This window comes from Suncus etruscus, chromosome 3 (genome assembly GCF_024139225.1).
Source record: "Suncus etruscus isolate mSunEtr1 chromosome 3, mSunEtr1.pri.cur, whole genome shotgun sequence".
NCBI lineage: Eukaryota > Metazoa > Chordata > Mammalia > Eulipotyphla > Soricidae > Suncus > Suncus etruscus.
The window spans coordinates 81,459,083-81,470,895 of NC_064850.1; positions in this window are offsets into that span (position 1 = coordinate 81,459,083).

The window sequence follows — 11,813 nt, forward strand, 5'->3', positions numbered from 1 at the left end:
AGGCCAAAACATTTATGGAAAAGATCAAAGTTACAGAGCATGTAATTTCTGATTTCAAAATATACTATAAGGCTACAGTAATCAAAGCTGCAGTTTTATAACATATACAATACTAACTCAAGTTTAATCAAAGGCATAAGCATACGTTTATCTGAATCAAATATAGGGAATGTCCAGGACATTATATTTGATGACAATTTTAGAGATGGCACTCCAAAATATATTTATATTTCATCAACACCTTAAAATATACATATATATTAGATCACCTTGCCATTGTAATGAATAGATGTGAGAAATATCTCCACATAAACACCACAGAAAAGTATCATATTAAGTCAGTTAGAAAAAAATCTCTCATTGTTGATATTTATTTAATGTTCTTATGATGCATCTTTATTCGATTATGTTGCTCAGTCTTCAGCATGAGTAATTTAGATCAATTTAAACAGAAGTCCCTGAATATCTTCTTTGTAATATCTTTATTTGCTGTCTACTTAAATCAGTTCAATGAAAATCTTACATTTCCATTGCTATATTCAGAGTTTAGTTCAATTTCTCCCCTACTGTGATCTTGAAAACTTTTGCAATAAACTCTGTATTACTGATTTAACAGTTGCCGCAACATTTTTATATACTTGATCTAGAAATACAAAATTATCAAAATTTGGGATTAAACATATATACAATCATGTTTCAGCATTATTATTATATTTAAATAAAAATAAAGCAATAAATATTTATTAATGAAAGGATAAACATAATGTAACTTATATATGTGATGAAATATTTCTTAGCCTTAATAGGGAGGAAATGCTGATGTATATTATCATGCTAATGAATATAAGAAAATAAGATACATGAATGATAGTGAAGTATGTAAAAATAGTGAAATAAGATGTAAAAGGACAAATATTACATGATTTACCCTCTATGAAGTGACAATAGTAATAAAATAATAGAAATCAAAAGTAAAGGTTACCAGGTGCTGGGCAGGAGAAACTGGGGTTTTATTAATTAATGTATATAGAGTTCCAGTTTGAAGAATGAGATGATGTAGTTGTGGATCACAATAAAGTGAATGCTCTTAATACTGCTTAATTGTACCCTTGAAAAATATAAAAATGGAAATTTTATGTGCACTTTTACCTCAGTAGTACCGGAAGTATGTCTGCAATGCACAAGGTAAACATTGCCATTCTTGGGGCCAGAGCAATAGTGCAGCCTTAGGGCATTTGCCTTGCACGCAGCTAATCCAGGACTAACTGTGGTTTGATCTCGGCGTCCATTTGGTTCCCTGAGACAGGAACTATTTCTGAACAGAGCCAGGAGTATCCCCTGAGCATTACCAGGTGTGGCCAAAAAACAAAGAAACAAAAATTGCCATTCTTTACTTATTGCCTTTTCTTTTTAGCCCATATTATCATAGTACATCTCCAACTATGTTTCTCTGACACTATAATATTAACTTTAAAAGTTAACATATTGTGAAGGTTTTTATGAGCATTTCTCTTTTATTTATATATATATATATATATATATATATATATATATATATATATATATATATATATATATATATGTAATACACATTTAGGGGCACAAGCGGTAAGGTGTCTGCCTTGCCCGCACTAGCTTAAAATGGACCGCAGTTCGATCCCCTGGTGTCCCATAGGGACCTCAAGCCAAGAGTGATTTCTTTATTTTTGTTTTTTGGGTCACAGTCGGCAGCACTCAGGGGTTATTCCTGGCTCTATGCTCAGAAATCGATCCTAAAAGGCTTGGGGGACCATATGGGATGCCGGGATTCGAACCACCACCCTCCTTCTGCTTGCAAGGCAAATGCTCTACCTCCATGCTATCCCACCAGCCTGAGCCAGGGGTGATTTCTGCCCTCATACCCAGGAGTAAGCCCTGAGTGTCACCAGGTGTGGCCCCTCAAAATATGCTTTTATAGAGTTAATGCCTTCTTATTCTTCTGATTTAGGAAATAATACAAGCTTTCTATAAAGTATATTTCTATAAAAGGAATGTGCTCATATATGTTAAACATTTTAAAAAAGGCAATATTATTCAATTTATGATTTTTCTAAATATTATAAGTTTATTTATAAAAGGACAAACTTTTCCTCAGATAAACATAATTATCATGAAATAAAAAAGCAACAAAATGGATGGGGACAAAGCAAAATTAAAAGACACATCCCAGGCTAGAGAGAGATAGGATAGAGGGTAAGGCACTTACTTACCTGAAGTGACTTGGGTTTGTTACCCGTATAGTTCCCTGAACCCACCAGGAATAATCCTTGAGCAGTCAGGAGAAAGCCCTGAGCACCAATGGGTGTGATCCTAAAATCAGAAGTTAAATAAAAACAAACAAAAAGTTTTTATTTTAGTTGGCCTACTGTCTGTGATTTCCACATATTTAACTGTAAAAACTAAAAGTTCTGAGAATGAATATCCCAAAACATTTAATTTTGTAGTCTGAAAACTAAACTGTGGTGTATTAAGAAGTCTATACTTTAGATTTTTGTCAGCTTGAACAAAAATAGTTCATTCAAAATACAAAAAATGAAGACCTTCAAATAAACTTCTTGAAGTGTGAAAGTCTGGAAAAGGATGTTGTTACTGCTAACTCAGATATAGCTGCAGTGAAAATTTCTTAAGATTTTATTGATACTTTTGAAAGACCTTTATATAAATGTATTTTTTCAGTGTACCATAGAACTTAGTACTAAATGGTATTTCTTTGCAAAAACCCAGGTACTTGGAGCGTTTTGCTTGTCATCATTGTGCTCAGAAATTACTACTGGTTCTGTGTTCAGGGGTAACTTCTGACATTGCACAGGTGAAAATATGATATTTCTTGGATATCAAATCCGGAAGGCAAAGGTTCTACCTGTTGTACATCTCTATTGTCCAATTAAGGCTTTTGAGTTCAGTATAATATTCATGTTATTGTGAACATCTAAATACATGTTGTAATGTTATTTTATTTTTGTTTTGTAAAACAAGCACAAGGAAGTGTTACGTATTTTTTATATCCCCAAATGGTGATCTTTTGGTACCAAAGCTATAGCATAGCATGTAGAACACTTGCCTTAAATAGGGTTGATCACAGTTCCATCCCCACCCAAACTTATCATCCCCACAGTCTCACCAGGAGTTATCCCTTAGCAGAGTCAGGAATATTCTCTGTGCACTGTTGGGTGTGGCTCCAAAACAAAGTAAACAAACCAGATGGTGACCTTTCTCATCAAACTTTCCATCACATTTTCTTGACTTTTATGACTAAGAGATAGATATACTTTTCTAACCTCCAAATTTTGTAAGCATTTTTTTGAGGGTGGGTGTCATTGGTGCTATACTCAGCTGTGCTCAGGGTATTTTCTGACTCTGTGCACAGTAATCACTTCGGATGAACTCAGGGGACCATATGAGATCCTGGAAATCAAACCAGGGCCAGCCACATTCAAGGCAACTTTTCTATTACACTATTAACACTTGGTCCCCATCCTTGGTTTTGTTTGTTTATTTGCTTTTTAATTTCCAGAAAGAAAGACAGCCCTTTATAAAGCTACATTTCAGTCAAAATGGAAAGTTAAGGGCTAGTTTTCAGTGGCAAACTGCCAGCCTCAAAAATGTGAGATAATGTGTTCAATCCATGGCATCACTACTTGTGTGCCAAGCATCTCCTGGTGGCACTGTCAGTTGGAATCCAGGTATACAACAAAACTACAATTTCCAGCACAATGCAATGAAATTTTTAATATTCCTAGTCATCATTACAATGCAAACTATAATGCAAAATTAAGAAGGATTGAGAAAAGGGTCATAAAATATTAAGCTGGATGCTCTCTAAGCTCATTTTCTTTCTTGAGCATGTATCATACCTGCAGTTTATGTTTCTTTGGCTATTGCTATTCTGGAGAAGTCTGAGCACTCCCTTGAACACACACTTCTCCCTTTATCTTCTTTTACATACTTCTAAATACGTTTCAATAAAAAATAGCTTGGTTCACATGCCAAAAAGGTAAAATATTAGCTTACTTGGGGAATGAGGAGTAGATTTGAAAGGGCATTAGGACACCGGGTAAAGGAAATAGGCATTCTAGAGGTGTCTGGTGTTTTTACAATTGAATGAAATTCTCATGAACAGTATTGTAGATCACAGCACCTAAAAGAAAAGGAGAAGGGGAGGAAATGCAATGTTTCAAAAAAAAATCAGTAAATAACATTGTTGCAGCAATTATTTAAATTGCCCTATAATGCTCTTTGTAATAGAAGGGAAATGCATCCTATACCATTGCTAGTTTCCTATAAATCCTGTTGTAACAATTTAAAATATGAGTTTGTTTGATGCTACCCTATAAGTTCAAGTTATGTAGTCATTCTAAAATGCCTGATGGTTATTGATTGCTATCACACTTACAGTCTAACCATATTTGAGCTAGGATTTGAATTTAATTATCCAAAACCTATATTTTCCTGTCAAGTTATGTCATGAATAATCAAATGTTTTCTTACAGAATTACTTTAAAAAGTTAATAATTTCTCTAAACTATTCCACAGAAAAGAATGACAAGCATGAAATTAAATACATTAGAGTTTAACCTATATATTAGTATCTACTATAAAATTTGATTAACTTGTTTATGAAAAAAAATTCTGATTTAATTTTGTGTCTTTGACAGTTTAATGGCTCCTAATTTTACTAGAGTATTTGTCCCTAAATTGTTTCCTTTCCTAAAATTTATTACAGTCTATCAAACTGTCAGTTTGATTAAATAGTATTTCAAGAACCACTATTTATTTTCTAAATAACACAATGTAAACATTGAAAGTCATTTCTCTGAATTTTAAAAATCTAATGCCTGAAAACTCCATGCAGGTGTTTTTTTTTGTTTGTCTGTTTTTGTTTTGTTTTGTTTTTGGGTCACACTCGGCAGCGTGCATGGGTTACTCCTGGCTCTGTGCTCAGAAATCGCTACTGGCAGGCTCAGGGGACCATATAGGGTGCTGGGATTCGAAAGATCGTCCTTCTGCATGAAAGGCAAACGCCCTACCTCCATGCTATCTTTCCAGCCCTGCAAGTGATTTTTTTAAAATAAAATATTCCATTGTGGGCCCAGAGAGATAGCACAGCGGCGTTTGCCTTGCAAGTAGCCAATCCAGGACCAAAGGTGGTTGGTTCGAATCCCGGTGTCCCATATGGTCCCCTGTGCCTGCCAGGAGTTATTTCTGAGCAGACAGCCAGGAGTAACCCCGGAGCACTGCCGGATGTGACCCAAAAACCAAAAAATAAACAAATAAATAAATTAATTAAAATATTCCATTGTAATTAACCAACACGTTTAAATGGTGTATAATTTTTTAAATTATAGCATGAATCAATATTAATAGAATATATTTTCCAATATTTCTTACACCATATGATATTTTGCTATCTGATCAATAAGCAATTTGTTTTATGAATTAACAATGCAAAAATTAATTTTACAAATTGAAACAAAATTTACCTTTTAAAAATATAATTGACTAATTTTGTTCAAGTACCTGGGAGACACTTCTTCAAATATGTGCCTTAAAGTCTCTGGAAAGACAGTAGTTTCTCAATATAAACTTAGATAAATTTATTAGGATAAAGATGTAATTAATTTCATTAGCGTTAAAATTGTAACCATATTTTTGTTATCACTTTACATTTTAATAAACCAAAATCTTAGAAATCCATGTCCTTTTACAAAGATTTAAAGACTGATGCATAGGGCCAGAGCTGTGGCGCAGCAGGTAAGGCATCTAACTGCCTTGCCCGTGCTAGCCTAGGAAGGGTGAAGGTTTGATCCCCACCCTACCCCCGGCATCCTACCAGGTGTGGCCCCAAAACTGAAATAAATAAATAAAGACTGATGCACAATGTCTAGTACTATTTTATATAATCAGACACTTGTAAACATGAATGACTAGTTCACTAGAAAACCATCATCAGTGTTTCTAATAAATAAAAGTCTTAAATTTTAAATTTAAAACTTTTTTATCATTTATTATATACATGTAGAGAAAATAAATAAAAATTCACATTTTATCTCTAACTTCTAGATGGAATACAAATTGGGACTGCACCTCAGAATAACCCCAGTGAAAAAGTTCCCCAGCATCTAACAGGGATTATTGAAATTATTTCTGATGGTTTTAACTCACATTGTTTGTTTTTGTAGCATATTAACACAATGAATTATTCTGCTTATACATAATCCTTAGTTATAAGTGAATATTCAATCCTGCATTTTTAATGTTATTTCCTTTTAGTGTGACTTTTTTCTTTGCATGATTAAGCACAGTTATTATGTAATAATGAAGAGAAAAACAAAATTGTGCCTAAGCATCCAGCATCCTAATCAGCAGGAAACTGATTGAAAAAAGAAGAAAACAATTTACTCTCCAATTGGCCCTTTACAATCACTTTTTGTTTTGTTTTGTTTTGGAGTTACACCCCGAAATGCTTAAGAATTCCTCCTAACTCTTGAATTAGGAATCTGTCCCTACTGGCCAAACTCAGGGAACTACTTGGGATTCTGGGGATCAAACCTGAGCCATCAGTATGCAAGAAAAACACCCTACCCCAAGTGCTATCTCTCCTGCTCTTTATGATTCTAATGATGTACTTAGTCCAATTGCTTGGAAGATGATGTAATTCTTCCAGTACAGCTGCTGCTTAGACAAGAGTTTTCTTTCTCTTCTAGGAGAAGACATTACATGTGTATAATTTTTTACATTTTACTTGTCAACCCTACTAGATTGTGAAGAGCATACAATCTTTTCTTTTTGGTCAGAACTTCCTGGATATATTGAGATGAATACATAAATTATGACTGGACCAAAGTGCTGAAGGATAATTTTGAAATTACCTTAAATAACCTTATATTTTAATTCTTTGCTCTTCTTATTGCATCTAGAGTTTGTGCTACAGAAATCTTATAAATCGTTTTTTTAAAGATAGCAAATAATTTCCTTTTAACTGCATAGTTATGCATCTAGTTCTTCCCTTTCATTCACAGTAAGGTTTTATAAAGGCAATCTATAGGAATTATGCTATTAAAATATCATTTAAATTTTATCTATCTAATACTGTTCTATGTCCTGGTGTCTAATTAGATACCTTTAACTGTGCCTCAAAAATTTAAACTCCAATGGGTAAGAGTTTAAACTGTTTTTAAACTAAAACATATTTTTAAACTGCCCAGTTTATCCCCAATGTTGCCACTGTCATTTCATGCACATTATCTTGCAATCTAAGCAATATTAGATTTTGTCTTTCTAATTAACCATGTCTATTGAGTTATCAAGTTCAGTTTATTCATTCTTTAAATTATTGTATTCCTTTCTCTTTCCTTTACCTGAGTTTAAGTTTCAGCATCTCAAGAAATACTTAATGCTCTCCAAGACTAGTATCTTGCTTTTAATTAACATAGATCAGTTTAAGGATGGAGAGACTGCACAGTGCTTGCCTTGCACATAATTGACCTGGCTTTGAGCCTCAGCATTGTACATGAATGTCTGGAACACAAAGCCAGGAGCCAGCCTTGAGCAATACTGGGTGTATACCTAGGCTAAATAAATAAATAAATAAATAAATAAATAAATAAATAAATAAATAAATAAATAAATAAAATAAGGAGCTAACAGCTGTTAGATCATGTGCTTGCCTTACAAGCATACTATACAGATTTTAGTCTCTGGTATCCCCTATGGTGTCCTGAGCCTGCCAGAAATGATGCCTGAATGCATATCCAGGAGTAAAATCAAAGCATCTCTGGGTGTGGCTACAAAACCAAAAAAAAAAAAAAAGTAAATGAGTATAAACATCAAAAGTATATCTTAAACGTTCTCGACTATTTTAAAATAATATAAGAATGAATAAAATTAGAGTATATGGCCTTGAAATTTTCAGATTATAAATACGAAAAATATATTTACATGATAATATGTTAGATAGTAAATAATTATATAGAGAAGAGTAATGGTTTATAAAGGTAAAAAAAATTAAAAATAACATCATCACTTTTAATGTTTAAATATATATGTTATGAAAGGAAGCTCAATGTAATAGTCTTACAGATAAAGCTCCCTAAAACACTCTGCATCATGGGGCACTTTTCTATGAAAACATAGTCAATAATTATTCATCTATGAGAAGTAAGATTTTTGTTCCGGGTTGCTTAAAACTGGCTTTAATGTGACTCTTCTTTGTTTTTAACTAAGAAACACAAAATTTTTACATTAAGCTTAAATAAAAAATAACATAATAGTATATTTGGATTCAGTGGTACTCTGCTTACAAAATAAGATGAAAAATCATATTCACTGGATTATTTTGGGTAGAGTCTGATCAATTCTGAACTTGCTCACCACCAGGGGGAGCAGCAGATCACCAGACAAAGCCCCAAATATATTTTTCTCTCCTATACTAGCCTCAAATTTTTTTTTGTCCTCCTTCAGAGATTTTCGTAGCTAAAGGGAAATTCCTTCCTTACCTTATTTTATTTTAGTTTACTTAAATAAATTTTATTTTATTTTATTTTACTTATTTTATTTTATTTTAACTTATTTTAGTTTAGTTTACTTAAATTCCTTTAATCAATATGGTTTAATTTCCTACAAAGATTCACAGTTATATTATAAAGAGGGAGATCATTAAAATAGAACCAGTATTTTTGGAGAATGCTTATTGTTTGGAATATCAATTCAGAGTCATAGAAAAAATATATGGATGGATGAAGGAGCTTATGTTGCATGTGGCCAACATTATTTGATGTTAAATATGGTTTACAAACACTACCAGCAGTAATCCCTGAAAATAGAGCCAGGAGTAAGCCTTGAACACTACTGGGTTTGACCAAATAAATTAAAGAAAATAAAATACATATATAAATATAAAAGAAAACATAGCAAGGAAAACCTGTTTTTCAAGACAAAAATTAAATATATCAATAATATTTCTTTATCTTGTTTTACCTAAGGTATTGAGTGAGTTAGTTGTTACAAGAAAAATCATTAACTGTGAATTATCTCATATTCCATATACATACAGTTGATAACAAAATAACTTGGATCTAAATCTGCTAGATTACAAATAAAGGTGAAGTCACCATGGGGTCAGATGAATAGCTATTCTAGTTCAAAGTCTCATGCTGGTTCAATACTTTTCATCCAGCTCCATATAACCCAGTTATATTTGGACATATATATATATATATGGAGTTATATAAATATAATATATTTATATATATTCCAGATCATCTTAGAAAATACAACCTGCATATGTTTAATGTATGTATATCTATTCAACAAAATAATTCTTTCACAATTTGGTGAGTTTTAAAGTAAAGATTATTATAAATTTACTTCTTTTGGCTCTAAATACTACAAAATCCCTCAAATTTACATGTTATAAATCTAATCGTATGCTACTACTCAGTTTTTTTTTTGGGGGGGGAGGGTCACACCCAGCAGTGCTCAAGGGTTACTTTGGCTCTGCGCTCAAACGTCGCTTGGGGGACCATATGGGATACCGGGTATTGAACTACTGTCACTCTTGGGTCACTCACGTGCAAGGCAAAAGCCCTACCACTGTGCTATCTCTCCGGTCCCTACTCAATTTATTTTTAAGAGGTTTGGAGGTCAGATTAAGTAAAGAATATTATGTAAATAATAATATAAATAAAATGTATATTTTGATTTGTATATAAAGAAAATTATAGGCATCAATGCAGAGTTCTGTAAATGTATATATATATATATAGATAGATAAGAATTATTAACCATGATATTACAGTGACAAATGTGGGGGGGAAAGCAGTTATAAAATACTTCCAGTGAAGGTTTTACACATTGCTTTCATAATATGTTCTCTCTTTTGCATCAAAATAGTATAAATACTGAATTTATAGATATAAGAACTGAAAAACAGAAAATTCACCTTCATATTACCAGGGAAAGGAAATGTTACTTTTATGAAAGACCACTAACTTGATTTTTAAAAAAGGCATAATTTATTTACTCACTAAAAATATAATAAGTGTTAATCTGCAGAGTAAGAGGAGCTTAAGATTCATTTCAAATGGTTCTCTGTCCTGAACTACAGTGATAAAGTACAGGGTTGCTTTGCAAGAGTAATAGAGACTTCCAACAGTTACTAGTGCACTGATGATATTAAACAATAAAAACCTTCAAGTAATTTATTTACATGGCTAGTTTTAATTATTTTACTAGGTTCAGGCTCAGAGATTTTTACTGGCCACTAAATGCTTTGCCCTTGACAATGAACAAACCCTGAGAAGTTACTTTCATCCAGTGTTTAGACTTCTAATCAGTGTCTCCTTATGTACATGAGTCCTTCTGCTTTGCTTAAAATGTCTCTAGATCAATGATTTTCTTCTAAGTCCATAACCAGAGTTTCTCTTCCTAAAAATGGAAAATAGCAAAATAATTTTGATTTCAGATGTTTTTCTTAACCTTATTTTGAGTTTGATACATTTGTGTTTTAGGTTGCTGCACTCAGAGTGCTTAGGGCTCATTCCTGTATGTGTACACACGAATATCTCCTGATATGATTAGGAAGATCATATGGGGTGCCAAGGATTCAACCCAGGTCAGCCACATGTAAGGTAAGCGCTCTACATGTTGCACTATCTCTCTATATACTGATTTTGATATTTTGTTTTATTAAAAGAATAACTCACCACCTATTTCCCTTCTCACATTGTCATGAAGAAATAACTCAGACTCAATTATATTATATAAAATTATTAGAACAAACAATACAAGTCCCTGTCTATATAGCTGTTGTTCCCCTATATTATTGGTGAGTTTCTGTTTGGTGATTTTTGTCTTCATCAATGCCAAGTTTCTCTGTGTAAGAAATAATTGGTGTTGAAGTTCATGTTCACACATAACGTTCCCTTGTCCATTGTTATTTCCCTAATGTGGAAATAACTAAACTTCAGCTTTGTCTTTTGGTTTCTGCAATGTCAGACATTACAAATTTCTAATGGGTATGAAGAGTCCCTGATTCTATATTCATGTTCTCATTTTGTCTTGGTTCTAAATTATTGCAATACATAGAAGTTAAGTATGTGATTAAAATTTTTGAGCTCTGGACCCCTACATGCAAAAGGCTAGCATATGTCTTTTCTTGGGCTTTTCAAAATGACCTAAAAATTGACACACTCAAATTCAACTTACAATCTTATCTCTTAGATAAAAATATAGTGAAGGCCATCTACCACAAGCCAGTGGCAAATATTATCCTCAATGGAGAAAAACTGAAAGCCTTCCCTCTAAATTCTGGCACAAGACAAGGCTGTCCTCTCTCACCACTCCTATTCAACATAGCACTGGAAGTACTTGCTATAGCTATTAGGCAAGAAAAGGATATCAAGGGAATCCAGATAGGAAAGGAAGAAGTCAAGCTCTCACTGTTTGCAGATGACATGATACTCTACTTAGAAAACCCTAAAGACTCTATCAAAAAGCTTCTAGAAACAATAGACTCATATAGCAAGGTGGCAGGCTACAAAATTAACACACAAAAATCAATGGCCTTTCTGTACACCAATAGTAATAAGGATGAAATGGACATTAAGAAAACAACCCCATTCACAATAGTGCCACACAAACTCAAATATCTTGGAATCAACTTGACTAAATACGTGGAGGACCTATACAAAGAAAACTATAAAACTCTGCTCCAAGAAATAAGAGAGGACACACGGAAATGGAAATGCATACCCTGCTCATGGATTGGCAGGATT